This window comes from Ursus arctos, unplaced genomic scaffold (genome assembly GCF_023065955.2).
Source record: "Ursus arctos isolate Adak ecotype North America unplaced genomic scaffold, UrsArc2.0 scaffold_26, whole genome shotgun sequence".
NCBI lineage: Eukaryota > Metazoa > Chordata > Mammalia > Carnivora > Ursidae > Ursus > Ursus arctos.
In genome coordinates this window covers 2894417-2908895 of record NW_026622941.1, presented here as the reverse complement: position 1 = coordinate 2908895, position 14479 = coordinate 2894417, and the positions used below count along the sequence as shown (strand labels likewise).

Below are 14479 nucleotides of genomic sequence, written 5' to 3'. Positions count from 1 at the left end.
AAGCTGGGCCAGACGCTTAACCGATGAGACACCCAGGCGTTCCTGGTTTAGCTATTTTAAAATTGCATAAATATAACAGATATTTTGTCTTCTACGTTTTTTTTTTTCTTTTTTTGCAGGCTTAGTATTTGTTTTCATAATTTAAGTCTAGCTACATGCAGGCCTTTTGTTTTTATTTTATAATAGCTTTATTGAGAAATAATTCATACAATTCACTCATTTAAAGTGTATAGTTCAGTTTTTTTGGTGTGTGTAACTATCACCACAATCAATTTTAGAACATTTTCTTCACTCTCAAGAGAAGTCCTAAACCCATTAGCAGTTACTTTCCTGACCTTTAAATTTTAAGTTTTCTTTTGTATATTATATGGGAAAAAATGTTTGTGAAATGCTTATCAACTAAATGGTAATTAAGCCATTTAGTGTGTACTTTTGAATAGAAGAAGATTGAATAGAAGCATAGGTTTGTGTAAAAGTCAACTTAGATAACATTTTGTTTGGTTGAGTACATGCTTGTGAAATGATTTGATTACTAAGTGTCTTCATTATTCATTCCTTTATCACATATTTATTGAGTACCTTTTGTGATCTAAGTCCTGGGCTAGGCCAGATGGACTCCATGGTGAATAATGGACAGGGTCCCTTTTTCTTAAGGAGTTTTATTCTAATGAGAGAAGAGGAAAAATTAATAGGAGTTTGTGGGCTGCTGTACTTCAGTAGGGTTCTGTATCAGCACATAGGATGGATTCCTAAACTGGACTGTTGGAAGATCTGAGATGAGATCTTAAAGATAAGTGGGATTTGGCTAAATGAAAAGGATGCAAGTAGAGGGAACAGGATTTGCAGAGCCCAAGGTCCAGAAAGCTGTAGGTCAAATTGAGTGATCTGAAAATAGTTTGGTCTGCTGGAATGTTGAGTGTTAGTGTGAGGTGTTGGTATCACCCCTCTTTTATGTTAAATAGTGTGTCGTCTTAAAAAGGCAAATCATTATATTGTTTATTTGCTTAAACTCTATATATTGCTGTCACTTTGTAGCTGTATAACTTTGGGTGAATTACTTTACTGTCTAAAACTTAGTTAATTTTCTCATCCATAAAATGGAAAAAATAGTCCTACTTCATGTGATTGTTGTGAAGAATAAATGAAATGATACTCACAAAGCTTTTAATAAAGTGCTTGGAATATAGTAAGTACCCAGTAAAAATCAACACCCTGATGGTGATGATGGGGTGTGGTGATGGTGGTAATGATGCCTGATGTGTGGAATTCCTTTAGGATATTGTGGAAACCCAGGGAGTTCTCAGGAGAATGGAAGATGATACTTGTCTTTTTGACATTTTTTCAGGGAGGAATGAAGTGAATGCTAAAAACTTTAGGCTGGCACTGTCCAGTAGAACTTTCTGTGATGTTAGAGATGTTTTATATACTATTCGATACAGTAGCTACTAGTCTCATGTGCCTACTGAACACTTCAAATGTGGCTAGTATAATTGTTGAGAAATAATTAAAATTGTTAATTTTGTTAAAATTAATTGAAATAGCCACTGTAACTAGTGATTAGTGTTTGGGGAGCACAGCAATATGTTTATAGATTGATGAATCTGATACTGAACTCTGGCAGTATTTTGGCATACATTATTTAAAAGATAGTTTTAGGCGGTGCCTGGGGGGCTCAGTTGGTTAAGCATCCGACTCATGATTTCAGCTCAGGTCATGATCTTGGGGTCATGGGATGGAGCCCTATGTAGGGCTCTGAGCTGAGCTCAGAGTCTGCTTGAGATTCCCCCCGACCCCTGTGCTCTCTCTCTCGAAGAAATAAAATCTTTTTTTTTTTTTAAAGATTTTATTTATTTATTTGACAGAGATAGAGACAGCTAGTGAGAGAGGGAACACAAGTAAGGGGAGTGGGAGTGGAAGAAGCAGGTTCCCAGCAGAGGAGCCTGATGTGGGGCTCGATCCCAGAACGCCGGGATCACGCCCTGAGCCGAAAGCAGACGCTTAAGGACTGAGCCACCCAGGTGCCCCTCGAAGAAATAAAATCTTAAAAGAAAAAAAAACAAACAAACCAAAAAGTTAGTTTTAGAAGCCTTGTTAAGGTATACAGTGATCATCGAGATACAGCATGGATTCATGAGGTCACAACAGATAATAATTTCAGTTTCCTAGAGTTGACATGGTTCCTAAACTGATAAGGAAATGTAGTAGTTGTAAAGAATCTAGGCTTCACCTAGATCTTTTCATGCTGTCTTTGTGGAAAATAGATATTTTATGAGAACAGGGACTGTCATGTGTTCTCTACTGAACAAATAGTAGATACTTGTTAAATATTTGATGAATGAATGGACGATAAGACAATTAAGTGACTTCCCAACTGGCTGTGAATGGATATACCCAGAGAATAGAGTTGCTTACTGAGGATGATAGGTTTGAGGAGCTGGTATTAGATGACTCATCCATGTGTGTATTGAAATAACCCAGGAGTGGTGGTATAAAAGACAGTGGCAGTGTAGTTGCCAGCATCTCCTCACTGAGTGGAGGATGTCCAGGTAGTCATTAGCTATAGTGAAAAGGCAGAGGTAGAAGACTGTGTTGCTGAAAAGCATGAGAATCAGAGTAACAAAGATTTTACATGGGGGTTCAGGATTTTACATGGTCTGGAGGTGGCATGGGAAGAAAAAAGGGTACCAATCTGATTTGCCAACATTGGGTGTGGAGTGTGAGAGACTTAATAACCTCCACTTGAAAGGGCTGCTTGGGAAGAGTGTCCAGGGAAAATCAGTTTTCAGTTAAGGCAGAGAGAGGCAGTGAAAACTTTCAGAAGAGTTTCTTCAGGGGCTCCTGTGTGGCTCAGTCGTTAAGCATCTGCCTTTGGCTCAGGTCATGACCCTAGAATCGTGGGATCGAGCCCCACATCGGACTCCCTGCTCAGTGGGAATCCTACTTCTCTCTTTCCCACTCCCCCTGCTTGTGTTCCCTCTCTCACTGTCTCTCTCTCTGTCAAATAAATAAATAAAATCTTAAAAAAAAAAAAAGAAGAAGAGTTTCTTCATAATGGAACAGAGTTCCTTGAGAGTATTTTTCCACTCTACAGGCTTCTTATCATCACTTAAACTTTATTATTTATTTATTAATTATTTTTTTTAAATAGGCTCCACTACTGATTGAGCCAGCCAGACACTCCTCATCACTTAAACTTTATTTATTTTTAAAACGTATGTATATATGTATGTATGTATGTAATCTCTGCACCCAACATGGGGCTTGAACTCATGACTTGGAGATCAAGAGTCGCATGTTCTTCAGACTGAGCTGGCCAGGCACGCCCCATCATTTAAGCTTTAAAACGTCCCTCCCATCTTAACAAAAAAAGTCTTTTCCCACCTTCATACTTTATCTAAGTTGCTGTCTGCTTTACAGCCATAATTTTTGAAAGACTTGTCTACATTTATTATATGTCTCCATTTCTTTGCCTGTGATTCTCTACTCAACCTATTGTTTCTGTCTTCATAATTTCATTAAAACTGTTTTGCTGGGTTACTAACATGTTTAAAGCCAATGGCTATTTTTCTATCCGCTTATTTAACCTCTTAGCTGTACTAGTTGTCCATTGCTATGCAACAAATTACCCCCAACTTAAAACAACAAACATTTATTGTTTCACAGTTTCTGTGGGTCAGGCATCTGGGTGTGGTATGTCTGATTCAGGGTCACTCATAAGGCTGCAATCAAATGTTGACTAGGACTGCAGTCATCTCAAAGCTCCACTGGGGGAGGGTCTGTTTCCAAGCTCAAGCATGTGGCTGTTGGCAGGCCTGAGGTCCTTGTTGGTTGTTTGCTGGAGAAATCAGTCTCCTTGCCATTTGGGTCTCTGCATACGAGTACTTGCAACATGGCACCTTGCTTCTAGATTGAGAGCTCTGGAGGAGTAGGGAAGATATTAACCAGAATTTTTTGCAACCTATTCTTGGAAGTGCCATCTCTCACTTGCTCTATTCTTTCTTTAGAGTGGAATCTCTAAGGTCCAACACATGCACGAGGGGGTTCCACAAAAGCATGAATACTAGGAGGCAAAGATCATTTAAAGCCATTGTCAAGATTGCCTACCACAGCAGCATTTGATACAGTTGATTTCTCCTTCCTTTGTAACAGTCATTTCTTTCACTGTCTTTAGATCATGCTTCTGTATTTCTTCCTGGTTTTTGGGCTCTCTTTCTGTCACCTTTGTTGAATCCTTCTCTAGCCGTTCATTAAATGTGTGAATTTCTATGAGTGATCTCATCTCCTGTTTCATTTTTCATCTACATGCTGAGTATTCATTTTTCTGACTTCAGCTTTTACCTCTTTGCTGAGTGTAAGGACCACTGTTACCCATTATTTCCATTTGGATGCCCCTTAAACTCAGCACATCCAAAACTAAATGTATTATTCCTGCTCTTCTCTGGTGTTCCTTAATTAAATGACACTTCCAGTTGCTCAAGCTAGAGATATGTGTGGTATTCTTGATTTCTTTCATTTCTCCATCTTCCATTTTGTTGTTCTTATTGATTTTGTAAAAGTCATTGCTGTCCAGTGATGGTGTAAATGTTTTTATGAGATAGTGCATCCCCTGTCAGATTCCAAGCATTGAATGAATGTTTGCTAGGTGACTTTTAAGTTTCCTTCCAATTTTGAGTTACTGTGTTGGCAACTAGTGAAGACTTTTGATTAGGAGACACATTATTGAGCTGTGGTTTATAGATGTAGCAACTTTTGAATGCATTAAAAAAAAACCACCTATTTTTTAGGGCAGTTTTAGGTGCACAGCAAAATTGAGTGGAAGGTACAGAGATTTCCCATAGATCCCCACTCCGGCCCCACACATGCAGAAGTTTCTCCATTATCATCTCCCACCAGAGCGGTACATTTATTACAGTTGAGCCTTGACACATCATTTTCACCCAAAGTCCATATGAACTCTCATTTTTAGTGGTTCACCAAGAATGAAACTAAACTTTGTATTCCTTTTAATTTTCTTTATTATGGTGTGCTGTGTGATGAATAGACAATGGTTTTCATCAGACAGTCCTTTATGTGTATTTATTATTTACATTTTCCCTTATTTTATTGTTTTACTTTTTTGTCTGAAAGTCCTTTGTATAGAAATTAGGTAGCTGGAAAAAAATTGTCTGAACTTCAGCTAAATATCTCTGAAATTGTGAAAATATTTCAAGAAGTTTGGACCTTAAACATAATTTTATTATAGTAGTATAGTTTATTAAGTGGAGGAATTAATTTCTCCTTGAAGCCCTTATTGAATGTAACACGCATACAGGAAAGTATATAAAACAAATGTATAGCTTAACTTATGAAACAAACACTTGTATAACCATCATCTAGGTCAAACACTAACATCTTGCCAGCATTCTAGAAACTTTCTTTGCGTCTTCCCAATCACATAAAGGTTACTACTGTCTTGACTTTTATGGGAATCATTTTTTGCTTTTCTTTATATAAACCTCTATTTTTATATAAACCTATATTTTTTAGTTTTGCCTGTTTTTCAATTTTATATACATGGGGTCATATTATATATATTTTATGCTTGGTTGCTTTGACTCAACATTTTGTGAGATTTAGATTTGTTGTGTGTAGCTGTAGTTTGTTCATTTTCATTGCTAAATAGTCTTCCATTGCATAAATACACCACAATTTATTCCTATATCAATGATGAATATTTAGGTTGTTTCCAATTTTGGGTCATTATGAATTTACGCCAGCATGGGCATTCTTGTACAGGTCTTATGGTGCATACATTTCTGATGACTGTAAAAGCCTGGAGTGAAAATTCTGGTTCATAGAGTATGTGTAAGTGGAATTTTAGTAGATAATTGCCAGACAGTATTCCTGTGTGGTTGTACAAACTTACATGCCCCGAAGCAATATTTGAGAGTTCCTTTTGTGCTCTGTCTTTGCCAGTATTTGGTATTGCTCCAGTGTTATTGATTTCAGTCATTCTGGTAGATTTATGGTGATACCTCCTGGTATAAATTGCATTTCACTGCTTACTAGTGAAGTTGAATAATTTTGTCTTTTGGTCATTTGAAAACCTTTTGTGAAGTGCTTATTCAAATATTTTGCTCAATTTTCTGTTTATCTTTTCTGTTCTAATTAATTTATAGGAGTTACATATTTTGGGTATGAGCCCTTTGTCGGTTATTTGTATTGCAAAAATTCCGCTCTAATCTGTCGCTTGGTATTTTGCTCTCTTAATGGTGTCTTTTGAAAAACAAGATTTTTTTTTTTAAAAGATTTTATGTATGTATTTGAGAGAGTGAGTGAGAGAGCACGAGCTGGGGGGAGGGGCAGAGGAAGAGGGAGAAGCAGACTCCCCACTGAGCAGGGAACCTGACACAAGCCTCAATCCCAGGACCCCAGGATCATGACCTGAGCTCAAGGCAGATGCTTAATTGACTGAGCCACCCAGGCGACCCTTGAAGAACAAGATTCTTAATTTCAGTGTAGTCCAGTTAATATTTTCCTTTATGGTTGGTGCTTTTTTTTTTTTTTTAAAGATTTTATTTATTTATTCGACAGAGATAGAGACAGCCAGCGAGAGAGGGAACACAAGCAGGGGGAGTGGGAGAGGAAGAAGCAGGCTCATAGCAGAAGAGCCTGATGTGGGGCTCGATCCCGGATCGCTGGGATCATGCCCTGAGCCGAAGGCAGACGCTTAACCGCTGTGCCACCCAGGCGCCCCTATGGTTGGTGCTTTTTATGTCTAGATTAGGAATCATTCCCTACCCTAAGGTCATGAAGTTATTATTTTTTTTTACTATTTTCTGGAAGTGTCAGTGTTAAACCTTTCTTATATAGCACTATTGTGTATGCTGTGAGGTAGGAGTTGTGGTTTTATTTTTTTCCTGTATGGTTAGCTGATTTACTCAGCACCATTTATTGACAGTTCTTTCCTTTTCAAAATTGCTTTGTAGGGGCTCCTGGCTTGCTCAGTCAGTTAAGCATCTGATGGTTGGACTGTTGGTTTTGGCTTAGGTCATGATCTGAGGGTCCTGGGATGGAGCTCTGCGCTCAGCATGGGGTCTGCTTGGGATTCTCCCCCTCCTCCCCCCTGCCCAACTTGTGTGCTTTTTGTTTTCTCTCTCTCTCTCAAATAAATGAAATTAAAACCAAACCAAAACAAAAAACTGCTCTATAATAAATTAAGGCTCTGTATTCTGTTCTGCTGGCTTTCCTATCTTGGTCCAGTGCTAGACTGTTTTAGTTACTGTAGCTTTATAGTAAGTCTGAATACCTGGTAGAGTAAGTGCTCCCACCTTGTTGTTCTATTTTTCAAGAATGTCATTTTCTTCTTTTTTTTTCAAAGTAAGTTGTAGGCTAAATGAGGGTCTTGAACTCATGACCCTGAGATCAAGAGTTGCGTACTCAACTGACTGAGCCAGCCGGGCACCCCCAAGAATGTCTTCTTCACATTGAATGTCTGCTGGTGACTGTCATGGTCAGTAATCAAGACATTGTGATATCAGCATAGGAATAGCCATATGCAACAGTGGAACAGAATAGAGAGTCCAGAAATGAGCCCACATATTTATGATTAATTGATTTTCAGTAAAGGTACCGAGGTAATTCAATGGATGAAAGGATAGTCTTTTTAACAGAAGGTACTATAACAATTGGATATCAACATGCCAGGGGAAAAAAAAAAAAAGGAAACTCAAACCTTACTTCATAGGAGAAAATCTTTGAGACCTTGGGTTAGGGGAGGATTTCTCAGCTGTAACACCAAAAGCATGACTCAGAAAAATATCGATAAATTGGCTGTTATCAAAATTAAAAAGTTTTGCTTTTCAAAAGAACCCACTGAGAAAAAAGACAAACCATGGAATGGGAGAAAATATTTGCAAATACTATATCTGATAAAGGACTTGCATCCAGAATATCTAAGGAACTCTTATAACTAAATAATAAGACAAACAACTCTCCCCAAATGAGCAAAAGATTTGAATAGACACTTCATCAATGAAAATCTGATGGTAAGCACTTGAAAAAGATACTGATTATCATTAGGGAAATGCAAATTAAAATTACAGTGTGTTACTACTGCATACGCACTAAAAGAAAAAAATTGAAGTACCAAGTGGTAGCAGGGATGTAGAGAAACTGGGATTTTTGTGCATTGTTGGTGGGTGTGTTAAATACCATTGGCATTTTGGAAAACAGTTTGGTAGGTTCTGAAGTTGAACACACATTAACTGTAGATCATCAACCGTTCAACTCTTAGGTATGTACCCAAGGGAAATGAAAACATATATCCACACAAACACTTGTGTGCACATATTCATAAAAGCCTTATTCGTAATAGCAAAAACTGGAAATAGTCCACACGTCCATCAGCTGGTAAGTTGATAAAATACAGTGTATTCCTATAATGGAATACTACTGAGCAGTGAAAAGGAACAAACTATTAATTTAACAAAATAAATGATCCTCAAAAAATGTTTTGCTGAGTGAAAAAACTTCCAGTTTATGATTTTATTTACATGCAATTTCTAGAAAAGTCTGTATTGCTGAGGCTGGGGATTGGAGTGAAGATTTAGCTACAGGTGTGCATAAGGGAACTTACTGAGGTGATAAAAATGTAAAATGATTGTGGTGATGGTTGCAGAACTACATAAATTTACTAAAACTCATCAAACTAGATACTTAAAATGGATGAGTGTTACGGTATGTAAGTTTTGACTTAATAAAGCTGTTTTTAAAAAAAATGTTTTGTCATTCTTGGCCTGTTGTATTTCCATATAAATTTTAGAATCAGTTTGTCAAGTTAAAAAGAAATGTTGATGATAAAGAAAGAAAGGGAAAGAAACGTTGGTGTCCTGATTGAAATTACATTGCATTTATAGATTAATTTGGGTAGAATTATTTCCTCATATTGTGGAGTCTTTGAATCATTGAATATGGTATTTTTATTTATTTGTTTTTCACATCTCAGTAATGTTTTATAGTTTTCTCTGCAGTATTCTTACACATCTTTTGTAGATTAATCTTAGGTTTCTGATAGTATTATAAATGGGATTTTATTTTATTTATTTTTTAAACATTTTATTTGAGAGAGAGTGAGAGAGCACATGTGTGCATCAGGAGGGTAGGGGCAGAGGGAGAGGAACAGGCAGACCCCCACTGAGCAGAGAGCCCAGCTTGAGGCTCCATCCCAGGACCCCAGGATCATAATCTGAGCCAAAGGCAAATGCTTAACCAACTGAGTCACCCAGGCGCCCCTATAAATGGATTTTTAAAAAAGATTTTATTTATTTATTTGACAGAGAGAGAGTGCTCACAAGTAGGGGTAGTGGTAGGCAGAGGGAGAGGGAGAAGCAGGTCCCCCCCCCCCCAACAGAGCAGGGAGCCTGATGTGGGGCTCGATCCCAGGACCTTGGGATCATGACCTGAGCTGAAGGCAGATGCTTAACTGAGCCACCCAGGCGCCCCTAAATAAGATTTTAAAATAAATTTTATATTGTATTTGTTGTTGACATATGGAATAAAATTGCATTTGAATATTGGCTCTGTTTTACCAGGTTTTGACCAAATCTGATGAATTCTAATAATTTTATCTGTAGATTTCTTTTGGATTTCCCAGTTATATAATCATATCATTTGTGAATAATTACTGTTTTGTGTCTTTCTTTGCAGTTCTTATACCTTTTTCTTGTCTTACTTTTGGCTAGGGTCTGTAGCATGTTGTCAAGTGGAGTGGTGATAGGAGAGATCCTTGTTACTTTCCCATCTTAAAGGGAAATTGTTTAACTTTTCACTATTAAGTATGATATTGTCAAGCATACACACATAAGGCAAGACAAGGCTTGACTGATTCGACTGGTATAGATACAATGAACCCTTTAGACTTAAACAGGTTATCACTTATATAGGCAGTAGAAAGGTCAATAAGCCAAAGGTGCCAGCTCCCTGTGACCCTTGTTCCACACATCAAAAGAGTCAACATCAGAACAAAAGCCTTGCCAGTGACTACAGTGGGGCACCCTACTGATTGAAGAGCCCATTCAAATTTGCCACAAAACAGTTTTGTGGTCTATAGCTCTGTTCTGAGATGGGCAGGCTAAAAGTCACTTGTCTCATCAGAATCTAGACAGTGATGAGAAACTGTCTCATGTCATCCTCCAAGGGAGATAGAAGAGTGATGGGAGATGGCCTAGTAGCAGCTCCTTATGGGCCTTCCATCCTTTACTGTTCTGGGGGGATCACAAGGCGTTCTGCCAAGACTCAAGTAAGCTACAAGTTGCCAAATATGGAACAGCAGAGCTGTTCCTCTACAGATACTTGTTATTTGCTTTTGCACATGTCCTTTATTTGATTAAGAAAGTTTCTTTCTTATCCTAATGTAAGGTTTTTAATCATTAATAAATGCTAAAAATCTGCCTGAGGCATTTTCATATCTATTGAGATAATCAGAATTTTTCTTTTAACCTTTTAATGTGGCTTATTACATGGATTTTTGAAATAGAATTTCTACTGGGTAAAGAGTTTAACATTTTTTTTCCTTTATAAACTTTCACTTATTTAGAAAAAACTATTGATAGAGACTTTCTTTTCTCTGACTGCTTGCCTTTTTTCTCCCTTAAGTATATGTATAATCTTGTCCTTGTATGTATAGAATTTACTGTTGCTGACCATTTCGAGGAAGAGACTGATTATTATTATTATTTTAAAAAAGATTTTATTTATTTGACAGAGAGAGACACAGCGAGAGAGGGAACACAAGCAGAGGGGGAGGGAGAAGCAGGCTTCCCGCTGAGCGGGGAGCCTGATGCGGGGCTCGATCCCAGGATCCTGGGATCATGACCCGAGCCAAAGGCAGACGCTTAACGACTGAGCCACCCAGGCACCCCAAGGAAGAGACTGATTTGAACTTAAAATTGGTCAGTAAGTTATTAGAGATCTAAGAGACTCATAGAATTCTTATGAAACAAGAAGTAGCTATGTTTTACATCTTTTTGAGTACATCCCTTCAGATCTTTTAGGATACATCCCTACAGATGCCACACAGGTGACCTTTCTACCAATATTGACTTCACTTTCATTAGTGGCAGATAATTTTGAGTATTTCAGTTAGTTTTGCATTCCTTTTCTAAACTGCTGTATTAAATTTAGGCCGAACCTTTGCTTGATGTTTTTCTCCCCTGAATAAGTAGAAAGTTATTAAGTGGAAAGAATGATTGAAAGTAGAGTTGTTAACCATTTCATTTGGTTTGTTCTGGTGACTTTTCTAATGGTCTGCTGGTAGTTAATTTTATAGTATTGCCAAGTTTCTGAACCCATTTTGAAATAATTTGGTTATGCTTAAGGCTTGGTATTTTTTAATTTTAATAGAGCAGCAATTTTTATCTGTTTCCCTGGTTGTTATTAACAATAAGTTAACTGAAAACAGACATTTAAATGGGGGAGAACAAACTGCTAGTTGCCAGAGGGGAGGTGGGCGGGGGGATGGGTGAAATAAATAATGGGAATTAAGAAGTAAAAACTTCCACTTATAAGATAAATAATTCATGGAGATGATAAGTACAGGGTAAGGAATATAGGCAATAATATTGTAATAACATTCGGTGGCAGGTGGTGACTATGTTTATCATGGTGAGCCCTGAGTAATGTATAGAATTGTTGAATCAATACGTTTTACACCTGAAACTAATAAAACACTGATGGTTAATTATACTTCAATTAAAAAAATAAGTTAGTGGAAAATGGATATAAATTCTTTAGGTTTGTATTCACAAGTGTAGGTAAGTATATAAATACTTATTTCTACGTAGCAAGTACATATGTATATTTTTAAAAGTATCAATCAAGATTTTCTTGAAAAATTCAGAAGTGGGTTGATTTTTTTTTTTAAAGATTTTATTTATTTATTTGACTGAGACAGCCAGAGAGAGAGGGAACACAAGCAGGGGGAGTAGGAGAGGAAGAAGCAGGCTCCCAGCAGAGGAGCCTGATGCAGGGCTCGATCCCATAATGCCAGGATCACGCCCTGAGCCGAAGGAAGACGCTTAACGACTGAACCACCCAGGCGCCCCAAAGTGGGTTGATTCTTAATAAATTCATGTTAAAATTCTTTAGAGTAGTATAACAAAAATATCTACTTTACCAAATTTTTATTTTCATAGTTGTTCAAGCGTAGTACATATCTTTTTCTTTTTTTTTCCCTTTCTTTCCTCATTGAAAAAAGATTTATGGAAAATCTAGTGTACTTTTTTCGTGTACTATGATTGTATATTGTGTTCTGTCTTAGCAATATAATATTTGAAACATTGTCTCTGCCCTCAGGATGCTAGTGACTGGGCAGGAAGACAAGTAAACAGGCAGTGTTAGTGGAGTGTGATAAGCGTTAATGATACGACAAGAAGTGGAGTGGAAGGGAGTGGTGAAAGATGAGTCTGGAGATTGGGTTTGGATCACGAAGGGCTTTGTAAATCATGTTAGAGTCTGGAATTTTACCTTGGGGCAATGGCAGGACTTTGGAGACGAATAAAGGAAATGTTTATATTTACATTTTATGAAGAGTAGATAGGAGGAAGCTAAGTGAGGAGGCCAGCTAGGAGTCTGTGGCCTTAATCCATCAAAGCCTGAAAACCGAAGTAGTAGAAGTGGAAATAGGGATGCAGACAGAATTGAAAGCTTTAAAGAACTGAGGACTGGGTAATTCAGAATCTGTGTGTGTGTGTGTGTGTGTGTGTGTGTGTGTGTGTGTGTGTGTGTGTGTTACATGTGTTTTTGTGGGGGAAAGGACAGTTGATGGAGAGGGAGGAGACTAAGGTGACTTACAGACTTTCAGATGGAGCAGGTAGAACAGTGCTATCCAGTTAGTAGCCACTAGTCATATATGGCTACTTAAATTTAAAATAATTTAAATAAAATAAGATTTAAAATTCAGTCCTTCAGTTGTACTAGCCATATTTCACGTGCTTAATAGCCAAATGGGACTAGTGGCCTCTGTATTGGAAAGTGTAGATATAGAACATTTTCATGTCACAGAAAGTTCTGTTGTACAGCACTGGTCTGCAGTTTTTTTACCCACTACCTTTTCCCCAGAGGAAGGTCAGAATAACAGGTTGTATTTGCCTAAGTCTCCTAGGAATTCTGGCTTCACAATATTTTAAGGGACTTTGTGAGTCTCACATAGTGTCACCATCCCCACCAGCAACAGTAATCATCAAATCTAGAACACTTCCGTAATCAGAGATGGTTGTGTTGGAGCACTGAGCTAGAGGGATAGTCATGCCATTCATTGAACTATTGATTGTTGTGGTGAGGGCAACAGGAACCTCTAGAAGGTACTGTCCAATAGAAATATAATGTGAGCCACATATTAATTAAAATTGTATTCACGTTACAGAGTAAAGAGAAGCTATTAGATCTTATAATTTTTTATAACATTTTATTTAGCTCAATACATCCAAAACATCATTTTCAACATGTTAAAACGTATACTTAAAATGCTATTAGTGAGCAATTTTACATTATTTTCTTATACTAAGTTTTTGAAATCAGTTGTATAGTTTTTTAATAGCATATCTGTTTTTGTTTTTAAAATACATTTATTTGTTTATTTTACTTTTTTTTAGTAATCTCTACACCCAGCGTGAGGCCTGAACTCATAACCCCGATCAAGAGCCGCATGCTCTTCGACTGAGCCAGTCAGGTGCCCCTTTTACAGTATATCTTAATTCACATGCTAAGTTTTTAACCAGAAATACTTAATCTGCATTTAGACTTGATAAAATTTGCAGTTGAAAAAGTGGCCTCACATACCCAACTTTTTCCGAACATGCTTAAAAATTTTCTAGTAACTGAATTAACAGTTTTTAAATTTAACTTTTATTTTTTCAAAAATTTTATTTACTTGAAAGAGCAAGCACAAGGGGTGGGGAAGGAGAAGGAGGGAGGGTAAAAGCAGACTCCTCGCTGAGCAGGAGACTCTGTAGGGGGCTCAACATGGGGGGGGGTGCCTCGGCTCCATCCCAGGACCCTGGCATCATGACCCGAGCTGAAGGCAGACACTTAACTGACTGAGCCGCCCAGGCACCCCTAAATTCAACTTTTAATTACAGTGACATAAAATTAAAAATTCAGTTCCTTATTTTCACTAGCCAACATTTTATGTGCTCAACAACTACATGTGGCTAGTGACTCCATATTGGGCAGTGCACTCTGGAATAACCAAGTGCATTCACTTAATAGGTGGAAATTCAGGTCTGGAGCTCAGGAAAGAGGTGTAGAAATAGACAGCTAGATGGCAGAGACTGTGGGGAACGGGGAGATAAATTTGTGATTTAGGACAAGTCAATATTAACTTTTTTTGTGCTTCATTAAAAAAAACTATAAATGCATCTGGTATGATTTAAAATAGTAGATGAGTATGCAGCATATTGTAGTGGTTAAGAGTCTGACTTTAGAGTCACATGTGTGATCA

General features: G+C 37.5%; 1 protein-coding gene across 17 annotated transcripts in view; it reads left to right on the top strand.

Annotated features, from left to right (window-relative positions):
- Positions 1-14479, top strand: part of ERC1 (ELKS/RAB6-interacting/CAST family member 1) — a 554906-nt gene that overhangs the window by 4087 nt on the left and 536340 nt on the right. The window lies entirely within an intron of this gene.